Here is a 23,981-nt window from a genome sequence, read left to right on the forward strand (position 1 = left end):
TGGACATCCTCATCATCTCTTCTCAGCAGTATGCTATGGAGCATGCTGGACTGGATGTTTTCATGCATCCTTGAAAAGTACATGTAGGTCCAATCTGCTCACTTCTATAATTTAGGCATTTTATTTATTTTCTTGTCATACTGACTGAGTCTTCCAAAATAATGCCAGGGTTAAATAATTACAATGAGGAACTACAGAGGTATTAATTATTTTACAAGTCTTTCAAAAGGAAACACAAGGCATTAGGAACTTTTGGTATATAACGTCTTCCCTGCTATCCAAATCTACTGTCGTCCAACCACCTTTGTTGCTAGTGCCAGCCCTATAAAAAGTATTGGCACCAGCAGCGTTAGTAGCGGAGATAGCCACTATAGATTACTGCACCCATGGATTCTAAACTGTTGGAGGACAGCATTCACCGTAGCCTGCACCCCATGCGCAAGGCCGGATTTCTGGGAAGACCACCTAGGCCAGTGCCTAGAGCGCAGGGGAAGCTAGGGCGGCTGTGGTGTGTCCCTAGCTGGTGCTGCCTTCTTGCTCCCCTGCTTCCTCTCCCACTTGTCTGTCTTTGTGTGTCAAAAGTTCCCTCCCCCTCCCGCAGATGCAGCTATAAGTGAGGGTATGCTGGTTTCTGCAGGTCTGACTGAGGTGGACACCTGGGCAGCGGAGCGAGGAAACTTTTGATACACAAAGAGGAAGCGACCAGCACAGAGAGAAAGCAGGCAGCACCAGCACGGGACACACAGATTCTGGAGAGAAAGCCTCACAGCAATGAAACGATGTACAAGTCCAGTGACAGTCTGTGGAGAGGAAGTGGGTAGGCAAGCAGGCCGGACACGCTGCTAGAATACAAACATTTAGGAGAAGGAGCGCAGCACCACCAGCAAACAAGGCAGCTAAACTTTGTGCAGGGGAGCAGATGAGTCACTGCTCAGCCCTCCGGAACGTGTGTGTGTGCACACTTAAGGGGGGCATTATTAAGTGGGGGATCTGGTTGCATACTGAAAGGGGGCATCAGACGACTGGCTCCATATACAGAATGGGGATGTGTGATCTAATTACCTATACTTAAGGGGATGAGGTATCAGGCTACTTATTTTGAAAAGGTGGCATCTCACAACCTATACTGAAAGGATACCTTAGCTGTCGGACATTTTAAAAACAGGGAGCAGGCATGTGTAGCAAGCAGTCGTCATGCCCACCGCTCCTGTTCTTTAAAGAGCCCCAAAGCTACGTCCAGGTTGGCCAGGGCGCAGACGCTGCCCGGCAATGCACATTCCTGATTGCGTGCCCATGACTGGGAGCGCTCCTCTCATGCGCACTACGAAGTCATGATGTCACCAACCTTAGCCGTCCTGGAAGTAGCTTCAGGGGCCTTTAGACGATAACGGAGGGGGACGCATAAGAACTTGGGAAGCAGTGGGCATGAGGACTGCTTGCTACACATGCCTGCTCTCCCCATTTTTTACATTTTCTGACAGCTAAGGAATCCTTTAAAGGGAAGGTCCAAGCAAAATAAAAAAATGAGTTTCACTTACCTGGGGCTTCTACCAGCCCCATGCAGCCATCCTGTGCCCTCGTAGTCACTCACTGCTGCTCCAGTCCCCCGCTGGCACGGGCCGCATTGCGTACATTTTTACGCATTCCCGCTAGTGCAGGAACATTAACACATACATTTTTACGCGTTACTGGTTCAATGCGTAAATTTTTACGCATTGCACCAGTAACGCGTAAAAATGTATGAGTTAATGTTCCTGCACTAGCGCAAATGCGTAAAAATGTACGCAATGCGGCCCGCCGACCTCCAAGGTCGGCAAGCTGCCTGCGGGGGACTGGAGCAGCAGTGAGTGACTACGAGGGCACAGGATGGCTGCATGGAGCTGGTAGAAGCCCCAGGAAAGTGAAACTCATTTTTTTATTTTGCTTGGACCTTCCCTTTAAGGGGAGGGGATGTCATCTGGCTATTTATACCGAAGATGGAGGCATCTGGCTACCTACAATAAAAGAAGGGGGGACATCTGGCCACCTATGCTGAAGGGGGAGGGGCGTATCTGGCTATTTACACTAATGGGGTTACACCTGGCTACCTATTCTTACTCCTGAGGGTTGGTGTGTGTGTGTGTGTGTGTGCGCGTGTGGGGGCGCTATCTAGATACTTATACTCGGAAAGTAATTTGGCTATCTACACAGGACGGGGAGGGGGGGGGGGGGGAGGGGTGTACGACACTTGGAGGATGCTATTGTTCAGTGGGTGGTCGGTGACAGTTGCCTTGGTAGAAGTACAAATCTGGCCCTGACCATGCCAGCTCTTACATAACCATAGATTTATATTTCATCTACCTGTAGATGTGTATTTTGAAAGCTAATTTCCTTGATCACCTGGCTGTACCAACACTTACATGGGGATAAAAATACTTATCTTGATTGGTCATATGCAGCACATAGAGGTTGTCTGTTCTAGTGAAATGTTAGCAAATGAATGTTCTGCAATTCTTTTGGCAATAAATGGATGGAACTTTTGGGTACACTACGGTGAAAATACATCTACAATCATTTGTATGTTGGTGGCATAGTTCTGGAGCATGTATGTCTTCTATTGAACTTTATCCCAATCAGTAGCCAATGCCCCTTTTCCCACGAGAAATCTATACATTTTCTCAAAAAGATTATTAGGAGAGTCTGTGTGGCTGATATTGTAGCGAAACCCCTCTCACAGTGTAATGTCGTGACCATGGTCCTGGCAGTTTGCTGCCTGTGAAACTCATTGCTTTGTGGGAAATAATGGCTTTTTCCGACTGCCAAGCAAGCAATATCTCTCTCTGTGCATAGAACTGTCAGTAACGAACATTCCACACAGATCACCTGACAAAACTAAAGATCTCACCACCTGTGATACATTTCAGAATGTAAATCAGAAAGATGAAAGATTTTACAAACACTGGCTAAATAATCTACAAATGAATATTGTAAAAATAAGCAATTTCGTTCATCATTTTATTTTCACTTTCTCTTCAACTGAAGTGAGAGGAATATGGAGGCTGCCATATTTATTTCCTTTTACATAATACCAGTTTCCTGGCATCCTGCTCATCTTTCATGCACCAGTAGTGTCTAAATCACACGCCTGAAACAAGCATGTGGCAAACGCATTCATGTTCATAGTCTATGACTAAAAGTATTAGAGGTAGAGGATCAGCAGGGCAGCCAGACAGTGTGCATATAGCAGCCTCCATATTCTTCTCACTTCAGTTGTCCTGGGAACCGTGTATGTAAAAAAAAGTTAGATACTCACCTATGGAGAGGCAAGGCTCTGGGTCCTAATTGTAAACTTGCAAGGGCAGGGACCTCCTCCTAGTGTTTCTCATACTGCTGTAATTTTAACATATGTACATGTGTCTTGTATTTCTTAAGTATATTTGTTCCCCATAATTTGTTTGCACCATGTACCAGTGCTACGGAAGATATCGGCGCTATATAAATAAAAAATAATAACAATAATAATAATGAGCCTTACCTCTCCTCACCCAGTGCCCTCGGTGCTGCGCTGTCCCTGGGAGCAGTATTTGACTAATTTGGTCAAATACTGCTCGCTCTGCTGGTGAAGGCGGCTTCCGAAAGTCCTCGGGAGCCCGAGTGCTCCCAAAGACAGGCCGCTCCATACTGCGCACGTGGGAATGCCCTCTCTCGTGCGTGCGCAGTATGTAGTCGCCCGTCTTTGGGAGGACTCGGCTCCCGAACACTTCCGAAGTCCCCCGCGGCGGGGGATTGAAACGGGGGAGCCTGCGCTGCACTGAGGGCACCAGGAGAGGAGAGGGAAGGCTCATTAGGACCCAGAGCCTTCCCTCTCCTTAGGTAAGTATCTTACATAGTTATTTGGGTTGAAAAAAGACATACGTCCATCGAGTTCAACCAGAGAACAAAGTACAACACCAACACCAGCCTACTTCCTCACATATCCCTGTTGATCTAGAAGAAGGCGAAAAACCCTTACAAGGCATGGTCCAATTAGCCCCAAAAGGGAAAAAAATTCCTTCCCGACTCCAGATGGCAATCAGATAAAGTCCCTGGATCAACATCATTAGGCTATTACCTAATAATTGTAGCCATGGATTTCTTTCAACGCAAGGAAAGCATCTAAGCCCCCTTTAGAGGTCTGTCTTTTTATTTTAGAGAGTCGGATCCCATTTACTTTAAAGTAGAAGACACACCTGTTCAAGAACTGTACCATCAACATATGAATGAGTCCATTAAGCCAACTTTGGTGCAGCAGGTAATCCACTGTTTAGTATGACAACCTATAACTGACTGATAGAACTGAACAGAACAAAGATTGTATTTGATAATAAAGAATTGCTTTATTTGGACATGACCATTTGCAACAAGTTACAAAATTGACCTATCTGGATTACATGAGCCTGCAGCTGTTTTAACAGATTTTGCTTTGATTATTGGCTTGACATTTTTGCCATTTCGCTGCCTTTCTTTCTATCCTGTAAAGGGGGCCACCATTTGGGGAAATGTAGTCTGAGCTGCTTGTCAATGAATTTCATTTTCATGTTAAATACAAGTCACATATATTGATTTATGAGACTTTGAACTTCAACATATGCCATTGATTCCGAGCTCCTAATTGCACATAGTAATCACAATTTTCTGCAAAGTGAATTCCTAGCCATTACTGTTACATCAATATTCCCGATACACTTTCTATAGCTGAATAAAAGGGTAATATATTCAAGGCACTTCACAGCTTTCTTTTAAATCCTTGCTCTATTATAAAGCAGGACCAGCTTATCACAAAATCATTAGCATAACATATTACTGTTTTGTAAAAACTTTTTACTTATCAGTACCTGGTCAAGAAAAAAAAACCTGTTTCTATTTTCCCAGATATAAATATTGACAGTTAATACATGTAACACAGATGTGACATATTATTAAAGTGAGGCTCCCATCAGTAAATACATAGTGAACATGTCAGTGCTAAAATTCTTTCTGTCATTTTGTTATTAAAAAAATCTTTCCATTTCAATTTACAGATAATTATAAATTCTCAAACAAACCATTGTGGCAAGCGCACGAAAATGCGCACCAAATCTGATCTGGAGTACTCCTTTAAATTCCTTAGCCTGCTTTTGGAAAATCAGTGCTCTTTCGTCCCACAGTCCTGCTCTGGGGAATGTGAGTGTTTGTTTATGCAATCCCTCTCCTTCCCAGGAAGAGCTTAGCTATGGGTGCCATAAAACTACAAACTCACCTCACAAGTCATGGTCCCCTAGGGATAGCCCCAAAAACCCTAAAACAGAGAGCCAGATCATGTAGCTCACAGATTCACTTCAGAAGACTTTAGATAAAAAGCAGGATACAGGGACGCATCATAAAAAGTCATTAAGCACCACATTCCTGTACATAGCCTGATGAGAGTTAGAGAGAATGACTTTTAATTCACCTTGATATGAAAGAATAAGTCATTCAGACATTTTACTAGATGAATCAGTTTTCTGTCGATGCTACCCATTTCAAAATTAGCAGACAATTATTAAAAATGATTTGTGTGTTGTGGGACCACTCAGCATGGCCCTACCACCTTCTGAAAGCAAGGAACAGTGTGCTCTGCCTTGGAATACCACAAGTCACCCATGTATGGTATCTGTGTGACCCAGAGAACACCAGAGGCGTGCTCGTGTCACTTGCTATGGGTTGTGGTCGGCTGGCGCTGAATTATGACCATTCCAGTTATTGAATGTTCTTTCTGCTTGTCATGACAAAGGGTGGGAGAAGGCACACCCCACCAACTCTTTTTACAACTCCGCCCTCTGGCAGAGGGACACAGAGGGGAGTCTTTTGTCCAGCCATCCATACCATCAAAGGATTGGCATTTCATTCTATCAAAGGACTTATATCCATTCCACAGAACTTTCCAAAATTGGACTTCATATCTTCTGTTGGACTTATTACCGCAAAGGACACGGTAACTTGACAAATTGCTCAAACTATCAATAGCTATTTTCCCATTTAATCTTTATTACTTCTGTATCAATTTGTTTCTATTGCTATATTTTTCTTCTGCATTATTTCTTTAAATAAATGAAAAAAAATCGTTTGACTAAGTGCTGTTCTGAAAATCTCCGTAAAGGATTCATATCTCCGTAGAAATACTGTTTTGATAAAAATCGTTAGTTTTGCTATCTCTAGAAAGGTTGTCAAATTACCCCTTTTTCCTACAGGATTTAGCTAGAGTTAGACTTAGCACATTCGCACACTTATTGTGGATTGGTGGCAGCGACCTGGCCTCTATATGAGAGCACAGATTGTATATACAATCGAAATTGGACTGTGTGTGGACTCACCAACCAATCCAAAAGGTTACTTTGCCTGCAGTGCAGACTGTCTTCAGGATTCCCTCAGGGTCTGAGGCGTTATGGTGAACTGCAGCAAAGGGAACAGGAATTGGTGGGTGACTGCGCATACCTAACAGTAGCATGCCATAAACAACCAAAGCTCACAGACCGCACATCCTGATGGGCGGAGGGTGCGTTCCTAGTATGTCCTCAGCAAAGGGTAAACAATAGTCAGCTGACTCCGGTCACCTGACAGATCGTTGTCAGCTGACACCTAGGCAGGGCCTTGCTGTGTGATTGGTTGTGCGGAGTGTGGCCGGCCACTGATTGGATGCTGTATTGTATTTAAACCTGCCCGTGATAAGCATAGCTTTGACTAGTTGCTGTGTGCATACTCATTTGTTACTGATAATCTGGATATTGACCTTGGCTTGTATTTGACTACTCTGTTTTGATTAACTTCTGCTTGATTCCTGGAAACCCTTGTTTGTCGCCTGGACCGACCTCTGCTAAGTTACTGAACATCCCTTGCTTGCCGCCTGGACCGACCTTGGACTGTTACCGGATAATCCTTGCATTCCACTTGAACTGGACAATAAGTATAATCTTACCTTCCTTATTAGTCCACTAACAGTGCGCATATACTCTCGCATAAACTTTGTCACATATCATCTGGAACCTCTGCTACCTGTTGCATAATCTTGTATGCAGATCGAAAGGAACTGTGTCATAACTTGCTTCAATTATTACCTGTTGCTATACTGCATGCAAGTCCGCTTGGACTATTTCATAGCTCAGATCAATCACCATTGCTGTTGAATAACTTTGCATGAGGTCTTGTCATATCTGGATTGCTTACTGCCTGAACTCTGCATGTGATACTGCTGAACTGTTGAACTGTGTTACTAGCCTCAGTAGTGGCTTCTGGTGGTATATTTGTCTTCTATGTCACCTTGTATGCCTTGCTCACCTAAGTCCTAATTAGGGCCAGCTAGTGGTGTGCCAGGCAGGCACAGTGGAGGTGTCAGTGGTGTGCCAGACAGGGATAGCTAGGGGAAGAGCGAGACCTTTAGCCTGGGACATACACGCTGACTACGAAAATTATACCACCAAGCCTTACAATATATATGGGAATGGGACTGTTTCCTTCTAAATGACATGCCTTTATGTCCTCTCTGCACCACTCCCTGCCCCCCCTTAACAAAGATTGTACTGCTTGATAGGAATGGTGAAACAAATAGGGTTTGCAAATAATTCTGAGTTAATGCAAAATTATGCCAGTTTGTTATTCAAATGGATGCAGTTTGGTCCATCTTCAATTGAATCACACATCGGGTCCATCCGATTAGTCCATTTTCAAGCAGCATAAATTTGTATAAAAGCATCAACTTGGAATTATTTGTATCTGAATGACCATCACATCGTATTTGCTAAATATATATATAGATACACACACACGTTTCTTACAAATTAGAATGAAGCATTTTGAACCTTTAAATATGTTAAAACTTTTTCTAAATTGAATTATATTTTCTCCAGAATGTTTATGTTCTTACAGTGTTTCTCCCTCTCCCATTGAAGCAAACATCAATGGTCTCCTTAAAACTTCCACTCCTTTGAAGTATGTCTGAATTTGTCCCTTCTCGGTCTTCTGGAAACAATCCTAAACAGAGAGCTGTTTAAAGTCGTCTGAAGAAGATAAATATTTTCAGAAGGTTTAAATGCAACCATGTAGTTCAAAGGTGTGCTTACCTCTCTTATAGCAACAAGCAATCTGCTCACTGTAACTGTGTCACTGCTCTTTCCCTGGGTACCCCAAACAAGCCATACTATATATTTAGACTGTTAATGGATGAACTATGCGATCTTGCATCATGCTAGCCAGTACTGTTCCTATGAAGTTAAAGGACCAATTCAAAGGATTATTATTGACTTATATAGCGCCAGCATCTTCCGTGACGCTGTACAACAGCATGCAGGGTATAACAATACAACAGTTAATACAAGACAATGGTGGATTACCGCTGATGTAACAATCCAATACAGATTTTTACACGGGGTAGAAGGTATGCACACACATTACACAGTATTGAGAGACAAAAGGGGAAGAGAGCCCTGGCCAAAAGGCCTGAAGTCTAAAGCTAAGTACTCACGGGGGGACAATTGTAGCTGTCGCTAGCACACGGGAGCGTGTGCGCGACAGTTCGGCGACAGCTCGTCGCCAAGTCCCTCTGCATCCACACGGCAGCAGAGGGATTAGCGATGCAGCGGAAGCTGTCGCCGAGGTTCCTCCCCCCCGCCGGAAGCTCCGTGTGCTGTGTGTGGGTAGCTGTCGCTAGCCCGCATACACATGCGGGACTAGCGACAGTTCCGGCGAGGTTGCGGCGACGGCTGTAGCCGGCGATTGAACATGTCAATCGCCTGGCGACAGCTCCGACGGGCGACGGTTCATGGCGCGCGCGTCATACACACGGGCGAACTGTCGCCGCAACATGCACGTGCCACGCGGTTGCGGCGACTGCCGTCCCCCGTCAGTATGGACCTTAAAGGTTTAAGACAGCAGGTAAGGGGAAGCTGTGTATGAGATGGTAGAAATGGTGGCCAGTGGCTGAAGTGTCCTAGGTAGGAATATATGCTTGCCTGAAGAGATGAGTTTTCAGATTGCGCCTAACAATAGTAAGGGTGGGTGAGTGGCGGATGTGTTGAGTGAGAGTGTTCCAGAGGAGGGGAGAGGATTGAGAAAAGTCTTGTAAGCGGGAGTGAGATGAGGTGACCGGAGAGGAAGACAGGAGAATATTGTTAGTAGAGCGGAGATTGCGTGTAGGATGCTATCTGGAAATAAGTTTATTTAAATAGGAAGGAGATAGGTTGTGGAGGGCTTTGTAGGCTCCAGTATATTAACAATACACAATAAAAGAATGTATTACAGAGAAAAATTTACTTTTACGCTTCTACCAATTTAAAAAGGAGTATAAATGTAGTATTACTAAATTACCAAAAGTAAAAAAGAAAGTTTAAAAGTGAATAGGATGCCAGTTCTGAATAATCAAAGTATTGCTGATTCAGCTCTGGCAAATACAGTGCACCCTTCGTCTTCTGTTGACAAGCAGCTGGTGTTGCCTCCAACCATTAGAGGGACAGAGAAGATACCAGTTATCTGCTCTGTGGACAAGACACAAAGCCATCTCTATTCTTCTGCCATGAATCCTCTAGTAGCTGGAGGTTGTGCTGGATGCTCAGCTGCTTTGTTGTCTTAAAGAGGAACTTTAACCAAAGTTTGAACAGTCCAACCAGTAGCTAATACCCCTCTCCCATAAGAAATCTTTACCTTTTCTTGAATAGATCATCAAGGGAATCTGTATGGATTATATTGTGGTGAAACCCCTCCCACAGTGTGCTGTCTGTGAACCTTATTGCATTGTGGGAAATAACAGCTGTTTCCAACTGCCAACAACCAGAATCTCCCTCTGTGCATATATATATCTATTAAAACAAAAAACAGCCTTTTAGCCTATCACGATGTTAGTGGGTGTGGTTATAAATAATGGCAGCTGTTGCTGTCTAGTAGTAAAGATGATGAGGTACAGGCTTATTGTAAATCAAACAACATGAACAAATTACATGGTGAATTTCAATCATTTCTTGATCTCTCTTCTATTTTTTATCTTCTCACTTTGCAATGTATTTTTTTTCCCCTTTTCACTAAAGTTCCTCTTTAAAAAGGTGAAAATAATGTGATAAAAAAGTGCTTCACTTTTACAATAATTGTGTATAAACGATTGAGTGAGTGTTTGCCCATTGTAAAATCTTTCCTCTCCCCGATTTACATTCTGACATTTATCACATGGTGACATTTTTTTTTACTGCTGGCAGGTGATGTCAGTGGAAGGAGATGCTGCTTGCCTTTTTGGCAGGTGGAAGCAGCTGTAAACAGCTGTTATTTCTCACAATGCAACAAGGCTCCCACAGTGTGATGTCAGAACCATGGTCATGACATCACACTGTGGGAGGGGTTTCACCACAATATCAGCCATACAGACCCCCCTGATGATCCATTTGTGAAAAGGAAAAGATTTGTCGTGGGAAAGGTGGTATTAGCTACTGATTGGGATGAAATTCGATTTTTGGTTACGGTTTCTCTTTAAAGGGAAGATCCGCGCTGGAAATATAAAACAAACTGCACTTACCTGGGGCTTCTTCCAGCTCCTGGCAGTCGATCTGTGCCCTCGTAGCAGCTCCTGCATCTCCCGGTATCCAGCGGTGAAGGGCTTCTTCACCGCTGATGCCTGCGCAGTAGAGACCCGATGACGTCACGTACACCACATGACCCGCGCCGTGGAGCGCACTGGAAGCCGACCCGGAAGCCGCCCTGGCGAGGTCGGCTTCTTCACTGCTGGACACCGGGAGACGCAGGAGCTGCTACGAGGGCACAGATCGACTGCCAGGAGCTGGAAGAAGCCCCAGGTAAGTGCAGTTTGTTCTATATTTCCCGCGTGGATCTTCCATTTAAGCACTGCATCATAAATAACTAGTATCTCATTACCTATTAAAATAAGGACCAGCTCTAGGATTGATTTAAGGTAATATTATTAAAACTAAATGTATCCCTTAAATTATTAACATAGTTGTAATATAGTTAACATAGTTGTAATATTAAAGGGGTACTATGGTGAATTGATCAAAATTAAAGTTATAAGATAAAATAACATTAATAAAACCAGTAATAATGCAAGTAAGTAATTGTAAATCATGTAATCTTTATCAACGGGATAAACACATTGCGATGGAATTTGGCTTAGTAGATTCTACCACAGGGAAGATAAGTGCAGACGTTTTTTCAGATACAGTGGGATGCGAAAGTTTGGGCAGCCTTGTTAATCGTCATGATTTTCCTGTATAAATCGTTGGTTTCAGGATAAAAAATGTCAGTTAAATATATCATGTAGGCGACACACACATTGATATTTGAGAGGTGAAATGAAATTTATTGGATTTACAGAAAGTGCGCAATAATTGTTTAAATAAAATTAGGTAGATGAATAAATTTGGGCACTGTTGTCATTTTATTGAATCCAAAACCTTTAGAACTAATTATTGGAACTCAAACTGGCTTGGTAAGCTCAGTGCCCCTTGACCTACATACACAGGTGAATCCAATTATGAGAAACCATATTTAAAGAAAACCTGTACTGAAAATTAAAAGTCAAAATATACATACACAAGTCATACTTACCTCCTGTGTAGTCTACTCCTCAATCTCTTTCTCCTCTCCTGCGTCCTGTTTGTCCACTGTGATCAATGGAATTCTCTGTCCTCCATTTTGAAAATGGCCATTACCCCCTAACAGCTTCCTGGTCAGCACACTGTTAAACTGTAACATCGCCAACTTGAGCCATAGAGAAACATGGACATTACTTGGTGCATCAGTTGTACTCTCAGCTATAACTGACAGCTACTGATATATAACTGACAGCAACTGATATATTTCAGTTCTGACAAAATGTTGTCAGAACTGGAAGGGATCATTGCCAGAAGAAAATGGTGAGCTTCTGAGATGAACTGATGGCATGGTAACTATGTAATGTTCATTTGAAGTTCCCTCATGTGTTTATTTTAAATAATTTTACTCAGTACAGGTTCCCTTTAAGGGGGTCAATTGTAAGTTTCCCTTCTCTTTTAATTTTCTCTGAAGATTAGCAACATGGGGTTCTCAAAACAACTCTGCAATGACTTGAAGACAAAGATTGTTCACCACCATGGTTTAGGGGAAGGATACAGAAAGCTGTCTCAGAGATTTAAGCTGCCTGTTTTCACAGTTAGGAGCATATTGAGGAAATAGAAGACCACAGGCTCAGTTTAAGTTAAGGCTCGAAGTGGCAGACCAAGAAAAATCTCAGATAAACAGAAGGGACAAATAAAGTGTAGAGAAACCGAGAGCCCAATATAGTGTAGTATGTTAAGCATAAATGAAATAAAGGTTATCGTGAGAAAATTATACTCACAAACATGGGTTACCACAAAGGCAACCACTGTATAGGCAGGTGAGGAGATTAGACCTGTCCTCACTCAGGGATAAGAAGTCACTCTCTGTAGATGCGAAAGGGGGTAGATCACCCCTCCACCAGGGGTGGACACGGTATAGCAGTAGGAGAACAGAGGCGCCAGCAGGATAAAAGCGGATAAAAACTTTAAAATTTGCTGGGAGGAAGTGGTGGACTTACCTCCATAAAGCAGACACAAAAGACTGTCTGAATAGTAGCAATCACATTTATTAAATAGTACCCCAAAAAAGTGCAACGCGTTTCGCAGGCCCAGCCCGCTTCATCAGGCAATAAACGTGGGGACAAAACAGAATTTCGGCATTAGCAGGTGTAGCGCCTCAGTGAGGCGCTACACCTGCTAATGCCGAAATTCTGTTTTGTCCCCACGTTTATTGCCTGATGAAGCAGGCTGGGCCTGCGAAACGCGTTGCACTTTTTTGGGGTACTATTTAATAAATGTGATTGCTACTATTCAGACAGTCTTTCGTGTCTGCTTTATGGAGGTAAGTCCACCACTTCCTCCCAGCAAATTTTAAAGTTTTTATCCGCTTTTATCCTGCTGGCGCCTCTGTTCTCCTACTGCTATAGAAGGGACAAATGGTGAAAACAGTCAGAATCAACCCACTGATCAGCACAAACAACATCACCTTGCTGCAGATGGATTCACTGTGCATCGTTCAACCATTCTGTGCACTTTACACAAGGAGATGCTGTATGCGAGAGTGATGCAGAGGAAGCCTTTTCTCCACCCACAGCACAAACAGAGTTAATTGAGGTATGCTAAATCACATTTGGACAAGCCAGCTTCATTGTGGAATAAGGTGCTGTGGACTGATGAAACTAAAATTAAGTGATTTGTGCATAACAATGGGCGTTATGCATGGAGGAAAAACATGGCACTCCAAGAAAAACACCTGCTACCTACAGTAAAATATGGTGGTGGTTCCATCATACTCTGGGGTTGTGTGGCCAGTGCAGGGACTAGGAATCTTGTTAAAGTTGAGGGACGCATGGATTCCACTCAGTATCAGCAGATTCTGGAGGCCAATGTCCAGGAATCGGTGACAAAGCTGAAGCTGCGCCGGGACTGGATCTTTCAACAAGACACCAACCCTAAACACTGCTCAAAATCCACTATGGCATTCATGCAGAGGAACAAGTACAATGTTCTGGAATGGCCATCTCAGTCCCCAGACCTGAATATTATTGAAAATCTGTGGTGTGAGTTAAAGAGAGCAGCTGTCCATGCTCGGAAACAATCAAACCTGAATGAACTAGAGATGTTTTGTAAAGAGGAATGGTCCAAAATACCTTCAACCAGAATCCAGACTCTCACTGGAACCTACAGGAAGCATTTAGAGGCTGTAATTTCTGCAAAAGGAGGATGTTCTAAATATTGATTTAATTTCTTTGTTGTGGTGCCCAAATTTATGCACCTACCTAATTTTGTTTAACCACTTGCCGACCGCCCACTGTATATTGGTGGTGGCAAAGTGGCATGCCCAGGACCACGTAACGCACATTGGTATCGGGTCCTGGGTCTCTTCCGGGCCGGGGATCGCGCGCAGTGATGCACGCGCATCTGCTGGCAATAGGCTCCGTCCAACCGCGACGTCAACCCGTCGGCCGGTCTGAAGCGCGGGCGGGTTGTTAACCCCCGATCTGCCGCAATGAAAGCATTTAATACGCTTTGTAATGTATACAAAGTGTATTATACAGGCTGCCTCCTGCCCTGGTGGTCCCAGTGATCGAGGGACCACCAGGGCAGGCTGCAGCCACCCAAGTCTGCACCTAAACACACTGATCTGCCCCCCCTGCCCTCAGATCGCCCACAGCACCCCTCAGACCCCCCCTGCCCACCCCCTCAGACACCTGTTTGCACCCAATCACCCATCAATCACTCCCTGTCACTATCTGTCAACGCTATTTTTTAGATTAAGCCCTTAACTGCCCCCTGGGGGCTCCTGATCACCCCCCCCCCCACACCCTCAGATCCTCCCCAGACCCCCCCCCTGTGTACTGTATACCTCTATCCTCCCCTATAATCACCTGTCAATCACCCCATCACTGCTACACATCAGATCAGACCCTAACCGTCTGATCACCCACCCACACCCTCAGATCACCCGCAGACCCGCCGTCAGATCACCTCCCAAGTGCATTGTTTACATCTGTACTCTCCTCTAAACACCCACTTATTACCCATCAATCACACCCTATCACCACCTGTCACTGTTACCCATCAGATCAGACCCTAATCTGCCCCTTGCAGGCACCCAATCACCCGCCACACCCTCAAATAGCCCCCCAGACCCCCTCTGATCAACTCGCCAGTGCACTGCTTGCATATATTCTCACTTGTAATCACCTACTGATCACCTATCAATCACCCCGTCACCCCCTGTCACTGCTACCCATCAGATTATACCCAAATCTGCCCCTTGCGGGCACCCAATCACCCGCCCACACCCTCAGATAGCCCCCCAGAACCGCTCTGATCAACTCGCCAGTGCATTGCTTTCATATATTCTCCCTTGTAATCACCAACTGATCACCTATCAATCACCCCGTCACCCCCTGTCACTGCTACCCATCAGATCAGACCCTAATCTGCCCCTTGTGGGCACCCAATCACCCGCCCACACCCTGAGATAGCCCCCCAGACCCCTCTGATCACCTCCCAAGTGCATTATTTACATCTGTTCTCCCCTCTAATCACCCATCAATCACCCCCTTTCACTACCTGTCACTGCTACCCATCATACCCATCAGATCTGACCCTCATCTGCCCCTTGCGGGCACCCACTGACCAGCCCACACCCTCAGATCGCCCTCAGATACCCCGATCACCTCCCCAGTGCATTGCTTGCATTTATTCCCCCCTCTATTCACACCCTGAGACACCCATCAATCACCTCCTGTCACCCCCTAGCACACCTACTCATCAAATCAGGCCCTAATTTGCCCCGTGTGGGCTCCTGATTACTCGGCCAAACCCTCAGATCCCCCTCAGAACCCCTTCCGATCACCTCCCTAGTGCATTGATTGCATCTATTCTCCCCTCTGATCACCCACTGAGACACCCATCAATCACCTCCTGTCACCCCCTAGCACTCCTATCCATCAGATCAGACCTTAATCTGCCACCCTGCGGGCTTCTGATCACCCGGCCAAACCCTCACCCGCCCCACCACAGTGACAGAATTTTTTTTTCCTGATCACTGCTGGTACTACTTAATTGTGGCGAGACCAACCGTTATGCCACACAATACGCAACCGCCAATCCAAGAAGCTACTATGCCCAGCCTTTTCGGTGGAAGCCACTCCAAGATTCCGAATGTAACATTTTTTTGGGCCTTCTCCTTAACATGGGTCTAGTCAAAAAGAATGTATTGCGGTCTTATTGGTCTACGCACCCAACACATCACATGCCCATGTTCTCGGCTGCCATGTTCAGGTCATGATTTGAGAACATCCTGCGCTTCCTGCACTTCAGTGCCCATACAACCTGTCATCTAAGAGGCCACCCTGCTTATGACTGGTTCCACAAAATTTGGCCCCTCATAGACCACCTGTCATCAAAATTTGAAGATGCTTATACCCCTGAACAGTCATTTTGAGGCATTTGGTTTCTAGACTACTCCTCACGGTTTTGGGCCCCTAAAATGCCAGGGCCGTATAGGAACCCCACAAGTGACCCCATTTTAGAAAGAAGACTCCCCAAGGTATTCCGTTAGGTGTATGATAAGTTCATAGAAGATTTTATTTTTTGTCAAAAGATAGCAGAAATTGTTTTTTTTTCACAAAGTGTCATTTTCTACTAACTTGTGACAAAAAATAAAATCTTCTATGAACTCACCATACACCTAACGGAATACCTTGGGGTGTCTTCTTTCTAAAATGGGGTCACTTGTGGGGTTCCTATACTGCCCTGGCATTAGCGCACCTAGGCTGCAAAAAAAGTGTCACACATGTGGTATTGCCGTACTCAGGAGAAGTAGTATAATGTGTTTTGGGGTGTATTTTTACACATACCCATGTTGGGTGGGAGAAATATCTCTGTAAATGACTTTTTTTTTTATTTTTTACACACAATTGTCCATTTACAGAGATATTTCTCCCACCCAGCATGGGTAAAAATACACCACAATACACCACAAAAATACAAAAAATACACCACAAAACACATTATACTATTTCTCCTGAGTACAGCGATACCACATGTGTGGCACTTTTTTGCACCATAACTGCGCTAAGGGGCCCAAAGTCCAATGAGTACCTTTAGGATTTCACAGGTCATTTTGAGACATGTGTCATCGCTGTACTCGGGAAAAGTAGTATAATGTGTTTTGGGGGTGTATTTTTACACATACCCATGCTGGGTGGGAGAAATCTCTCTGTAAATGGACAATTGTGTGTAAAAAAAAATCAAAACATTGTCATTTACAGAGATATTTCTCCCACCCAGCATGGGTATGTGTAAAAATACACCCCAAAACACATTATACTATTTCTCCTGAGTACGGCGATACCACATGTGTGACACTTTTTTGCAGCCTAGGTGCGCTAAGGGGCCCAAAGTCCTATGACTACCTTTAGGCTTTACAGGGGTGCTTACAATTTAGCACCCCCCAAAATGCCAGGACAGCAAACACACCCCACAAATGACCCCATTTTGGAAAGTAGACATCCCAAAGTACTCAGAGAGGGGCATGGTGAGTCCGTGGCAGATTTCATTTTTTTTTTTTTGTCACAAGTTAGCAGAAATGGAACCTTATTTTTATTTTCTTTTTTTGTCACAAAGTGTCATTTTCCGCTAACTTGTGACAAAAAATAAAATCTTCTATGAACTCACCATGCCTCTTAGTGAATACTTTGGGATGCCTTCTTTCTAAAATGGAGTCATTTATACTATCCTGGAATTTTAGCACCTCATGAAACCTGATAGGTGCTCAGAAAAGTCAGGGATGCTTCAAAATGGGAAAATTCACTTTTTGCACCATAGTTTGTAAACGCTATAACTTTTACCTAAACCAATAAATATACACTGAATGGGGTTTTTTTTAATCAAAGACATGTATCACAATAAATTTGGAAAAAAATGTATACAGAAATTTTACTTTATTTGACAAATTATATCACAGAAAGTTACAAAAATCATTTTTTTGACAAAATGCATGTCTTTTTTGATGAATATAATAAAAACTAAGAATCGCAGCAGCAATCAAATAGCACCAAAAGAAAGCTGTATTAGGGACAAGAAAAGGAGGTAAAATTCATTTAGGTGGTAGGTTGTATGACTGAGCAATAAACCGTTAAAGCTGCAGTGGTCTGAATGGAAAAAAGGCTCTGGTCCTTAAAGCGGAATATAACCCTGGAACAACTTAGGAGAGTGAAAAATCGGCACTAGACACACCTGGCAGTCTATGGTGGGGGACTGGTGACCAACTCACTGTGCCTCCGGTAAGAGAGATCCACTTCAACACAAGAAAAGCAAATTCCGGGCACCAGATGCGTTGCAGAAGACACCACTTTATTTCATCCCACCAAATAGATACACATCACGGTTGGTCTGACAGCCGTTTCGCAAATGACTTGCTTCCTCAGAGACCCTCTCTGAGGAAGCAAGTAATTTGCAAAACGGCTGGTGCCCGGAATTTGCTTTTCTTGTGTTGAAGGGGATATAACTCTGCAATTCAACTTTGCTCTAAAACATTATTTACAGCATATTATATGCAACCAGCATATTTTTTTTACTAGACCAGCATTGGATGGGTTACACACAGAGCTTTAAAGTTCGTGGAGAGAACTGCTCCCCCCAGCCGAAGTTTACATAGATACATTTAAGTAAACAAAATGTAACAAGTGAGGAATGTTACACACTCTTTGGCTGTCCTCCAGCTCCTGCACAGTCAGAGAGAGTGAGTCATTCCACAGTTGTTACATTTTGTTTTGCTTAAATGTATCTATCTAAACTTCGGATGCGGCAGCAGTTCTCTCCATGGAACTTAAAGCTCTCTGTGTAACCCTTCCAATGCTGGTCTAGTAAAAAAAAAATGCTGGTTGCATATAATATGCTGTAAATAATGTTTTAGAGCAAAGTTGAAATACAGGGTTATAGTCCGCTTTAAGAGGTTTTATGACTGCAGTCCTTAAGTGGTTAAACAATTATTGCACACTTTCTTTAAATCCAATAAACTTAATTTCACTTCTCAAATATCACTGTGTGTGACTCCTACATGATATATTTAACTGATATTTTTTTTCTAAACAACCAACGATTTATACAGGAAAATCATGATTAACAAGGTTGCCCAAACTTTCGCATCCCACTGTATGTGTAGTTCTCCCTGTGGGGCTGTGAAAGTAACTTTGGATCATTCCAAATACTTTTATAGCTCCAACAGGGGAACAAAAGGAAGTGGCACCCGTTTCAAGTCAGCCACGCTGCCCCTATGGCACAGAAGCAACTCTAGGTCACCAGTAGCAAACTTACAGGGCCAGCCGCAGACAACTCTTACATTCATTTTGAGGCTTACTGGGCATGTCATAGTGGTGCATGTAGTACACTGCGATAGACAAAGTAGTGGACAAGATGGGGGCAGCATATCTATGACAGTTGGCACTTCCACTGGTGCTCCTGTGGGAGCTTTAGAAACCGTTGAAATTACCCCTTACTTGCAAAGCAAGGGCTGCACTTACTCTGCCCTGAAAATGAACTAAGCCAAAGTCCATCAGAAAGGGACTATCACGTTGGCAAAGATTAGGTGGTTTAAATTATTACTTGCCCTTTTACTAGTTTTATTAATTATTTATATTTATAATTTTGCAGCATCATTATTTATATCTTTTATTTTTGATAAATTCATCCCAAAGTAGACATCCCAAAGTATTCAGACAGGGGCATGGTGAGTCCGTGGCAGATTTTATTTTATTTTTGTTACAAGTTAGCAGAAATGGAAATTTTTTTACTTTTAATTTTTTTTTGTCACAAAGTGTCATTTTCCGCTAACTTGTGACAAAAAAAATAAAATCTTCTATGAACTCACCATGCCTCTTAGTGAATACTTTGGGATGTCTTCTTTCCAAAATGGGGTCATTTGGGGGGTATTTATACTATCCTGGAATTCTAGCACCTCATGAAACCTGACAGGTGCGCAGAAAAGTCAGAGATGCTTCAAACTGGGGAAAATAACTTTTTGCACCATAGTTTGTAAATGCTATAACTTTTACCCAAACCAATAAATATACACTTATTGGATTTTTTTTTAATCAAAGACATGTGGCACAATAAATTTGGACAAAAATGTATACAGAAATTTTACTTTATTTGTAAAATGTCAGCACAGAAAGTAAAAAAAATAAATCATTTTTTTGACAAAATTCATGTCATTTTTGTGAATATAATAAAAACTAAAAATCACAGCAGCAATCAAATAGCACCAAAAGAAAGCTGTATTAGTGACAAGAAAAGGAGGTAAAATTCATTTAGATAGTAGGTTGTATGACCGAGCAATAAACCATTAAAGCTGCAGTGGTCTGAATGGAAAAAAAGTGCCTGGTCCTTAAGGGGTTTTATGACTTCAGTCCTTAAAGAGAACCCGAGGTGTGTTTAAAGAATGTTATCTGCATACAGAGGCTGGATCTGCCTATACAGCCCAGCGTCTGTTGCTATTCCAAACCCCCCTAAGGTCCCCCTGCACTCTGCAATCCCTCATAAATCACAGCCGTGCTGTGAGGCTGTGTTTACATCTGTAGTGTCAGTCTCAGCTGCTCCCCCGCCTCCTGCACAGCTCCGGTCCCTGCCCCCGTCCCTTCCCTCCAATCAGCAGGGAGGGAAGGGATGCAGGCGGGGACTGGAGTTCTGCAGGAGGCGGGGGAGCAGCTGACTGACACTATAGAGATAAACACAGCCAGCTCTGACAAGCTGTTTGTCAGCAGCGTGGCTGTGATTTATGAGGGATTGCAGAGTGCAGGGGGACCTTAGGGGGGTTTGGGATAGCAACAGAGGCTGGGCTGTATAGGCAGATCCAGCCTCTGTATGCAGATAATATTCTTCAAACCCACCTCGGGTTCTCTTTAAAGCGGAATATAACCCTGCATTTCAACGTTGCTCTAAAACATTATTTACAGCATATTATATGCAAAAAGCATTTTTTTTTTACTAGACCAGCATTGGAAGGGTTAAACACAGAGGTTTTAAGTTCCGTGCAGACATTCAGATAGTTACATTCTATTTAGTTAGTGTGTAACTGTTTATCAATAGATACATCTCTTTGGCTGTCCTCCAAGCTCCTTCTCAGTGAGAGAGATGAGTCATAATAAACACATATTTGTAAACAAAAAGTATCTAACTCAAGTTCGGATTCGTCTGCAGAAATCTCTAGGGACTTTAAAGCCCTGTATAACCCTTCCAATGCTGGTCTAGTAAAAAAAAAAATGCTGGTTGCATATAATATACTGTAAATAATGTTTTAGAGCAAAGTTGAAATGCAGGGTTATATTCCGCTTTAAGTGGTTAAGATTTGTATAGAATTCAGTATTTATGTGGCTAAGCAGACAGTTTGACCAGGATGTTCTACCTTGCTGCTCATATTAATCCAGACTCCAGGAAGCTGCCAGTACAGTGTGTGACATAAGTAAGCAGCACTTAACTAGAACTCTGCCAAAGGACAAGCCATTCCTAAATGTGATTATGCTTGGACATATCGTTACTCGTGCAGAATAACAGACATGGATCTTAACTGACGAAAGAAAATACGACAGTACAACAGCATATGTGATTAAGACATTCTGATTTTTAAAAATCAGGCCGCGTTGTATAGCCAATTACAAAAGGATCATTATTTATAAATGTTATGTACTGCTGGCAAAACTGATAAGATTCTGGAGTAAATCTATCAAGGAATAATACCTCTTGATGTACCACACACGTTTGTGTTGCATTCAATCTAATATGTTAACACAACTCAAATAAGAATTACGAGTGCTTTAAAATACAATAGCAAGAAAAAGCATGTGATCCCATCAGAATTATATGCATTTCTGCACAAATTGGCCTAAAATGTGATCTGATTTCATCTAAGTCACAACAATAGACAATCACAGTCTGTGTAAACTAATACCACACAAATAATTAAATGTTTCCATGTTTTTATTGAACATACCACGTAAACATTCACAGTGCAGGTGGAAAAGGTATGTGAACCCTTGGAATTAATAACTGGTTGAACCTTCTTTGGCAGCCAGGGCCAGGCCGAGGCAAGAGAGCGCAGTGTAGGAGGGGGCGCACAACTCACTCAGCCATCATTTTCCTATTGTGTTTGAAGTAAAGAGATATAGGAAAAGGAGATACATGGCAGTGACTGCAAGCCACATAAGTAGAGATTAAGGTGTTGGGGGCCCTGGGGCGCCTCTTAGTCTAATAGCAATCAGTGTGTGACAGCTGGGGTGGGAGGGATGGAGGGGCACACTTTGGTGTTTCAGCCTTGGGTGCAGGGGGACATTGTCCCGGTCCTGTTGGCAGCAATAACTTCAACTAAACGTTTCCTGTAGTTGCAGATCAGATGTGCACAATGGTCAGGAATAATTCTTGACCATTCCTCTTTAAGGGGCCCATACACCTAACGATTTTCCCGCCGATATACGACCGATTTGATCACAGTTATCGAATCGGCTGTGAAATCGTCGCGCACACCGCTGACAGAACGATCGATTTCCGTCCGAAAATCGTTCCTGCGGAAGATTTTTCTCGATCGCCGGCGGGTCGGGAGTGCGTCGATGGCGGCGTTCGAATGCCCCACGACCGACGCAATACAGCGGGTATACATTACCTGTTCCGGCCGGCGCGAGTCCCCTCTGTCTTCTTTCCGCGCTGGGTTCCGGACCGGCTGCAGCTACACAGAACTTCCTGTCCCGGCAGGTGGGGACCAGGGGACTCGCGCCGACCGGTACAGGTAATGTATGCAGGGGGGGGGGGGGGGGGGGGGGGTGCGGCAGCTCCACAGATTGTGATCGGTTTCAGGCTGAAATCGATTCACAATCTGTTTGTAGTAAAGGTGGACATACGATCCCTCTCTGATCAGATTCGATCAGAGAGGGATCTATCCGTTGGTCGAATCTGATGGCAAACCGACCAGTGTATGGCCACCTTTACAGAACTTTTTCAGTTCAGCAATATTCTTGGGAATTTTACTAAAAAGAGTAAATAGTTTCCAGCCTACCTTGAAACAAATGTAATTACAGTGGAATCTTGGTTTGTGAGCATAATTTGTTCTGGAAACATGCTTGTAATAAAAAGCACAGATGATTCATTCCCCAATTCAAAAACAGTTATAGTAAAATAGTATAGAATAAAATTGTTAACAACTTTCCCTATAACTAACAGTCATTGGGCTTGATTCAGTAAACGGTGCTAACCCAGTTAGCACGCCTAAAGGCTTTGGGCATGCTAACTAGGGTGCTAAGTAGTTCGCACATACAAACTACTTAGCACCGTAGTTAGCACATGCAAACTTAGCACTGTAGTTAGCACATGCAAACTACTTAGCACTGTAGTTAGGACATGAAAACTACTACTTAGCACCGTGCTAACTAGGGTGCTAAGCTCCATGGTTAGATACCCCTGGTCTTGCTAATTATGATCTTGTAAAAGATAGAATATTTGGAAATTTAAATTCAATCTGAGCTCTATATATTAGGTAACGATCATTATATTATTGTTAACAATACCTCTCATCTTGCACAGTGATAATTGATGCTGAAGCTACTGTTGGAAAAGTTAGGAGGCGCACTGCTACACTGCATATTCTGTCATATGTTCCTTTTCTTTGTTGAATTAACACTGATTTTTTTTAAAAAAAACTAGGGTGCTAAGTAGTTTACATGTGCTAACTACGGTGCTAAGTAGTTTACATGTGCTAACTACGGTGCTAAGTAGTTTACATGTGCTAACTACGGTGCTAAGTAGTTTGCATGTGCTAACTACTTAGCACGTGCAAAGCATGTTAGCACATGCAAAGTGGCTTTAAACTGGCGTGCTAACACTTAGCACCTTTTTCTGAATCGAGCCCATTGTCATCTTTTGGATTGCCCCATCTGTGTGGCTTATCCACAGGAACTTATCCAATGGCAGTTACTTTTGAGGATTTCATGGAAATGTGACTTAGCACAATCTCTACATTCAGATTAGGTACAATTAAGAACAATCCTGCAGCGCCAAAGCGAGAACTATCGGCTCGATGATGCATGTATACTTTTTTGCTTGTATAGCAAGATGTTGCTTGTATATCAAGTCAACATTTCACAAAAAAATTTCCTTGTATTGCAAAGGACTCTTAAACCAAGTTACTCTCAATCCAAGGTTTTACTAAAACCAAAAATACCCACATAAAAACACACTTTTCACAGCTCTGTTTACATTAAAGAGGAGCTGTTAGGTATAAGGTCTCAGAGAAAATAAACACATATATCAGTAGCTAAAGATTGGCTGTACTTACATTACATATGCATTTCACTGTCCACATTTGGATTTCACAGAATTTGTATATAGTATATGCAGAGATAGATGCTCCTGACAGCTCATGGCAGGCTCCATGTT

Source organism: Hyperolius riggenbachi, chromosome 5 (genome assembly GCF_040937935.1).
Source record: "Hyperolius riggenbachi isolate aHypRig1 chromosome 5, aHypRig1.pri, whole genome shotgun sequence".
NCBI lineage: Eukaryota > Metazoa > Chordata > Amphibia > Anura > Hyperoliidae > Hyperolius > Hyperolius riggenbachi.